We start from the raw sequence: 383 nt of genomic DNA, 5'->3' as shown, positions 1-383 counted from the left end.
CATAACATACATACATACATACATACATACATACATACATACATACATTCAAACATACATACATACATACATACATACATACATATATACATTCAAACATACATACATACATACATTCAAACATACATACATACATACATACATACATACATATATACATACATACAAATATACATAAATGCATACATACATACATACATACATACATAAGTGCTTGTGTGTTTATATACATAAATATGCATGTATTATATAAGTATGTATAAAGTCGAATCGAATAATCGAACTTTAAAACTAAGAATAAAACAAAAAGTGGACGCGCATATGGAATATATTAGTTTGATGCTCATTAAATGTGGACGAAGGAGAGGGTTCTTAACGTTTCG

Source organism: Octopus sinensis, unplaced genomic scaffold (assembly GCF_006345805.1).
Source record: "Octopus sinensis unplaced genomic scaffold, ASM634580v1 Contig16283, whole genome shotgun sequence".
NCBI lineage: Eukaryota > Metazoa > Mollusca > Cephalopoda > Octopoda > Octopodidae > Octopus > Octopus sinensis.
This window is presented reverse-complemented; position numbering follows the sequence as displayed.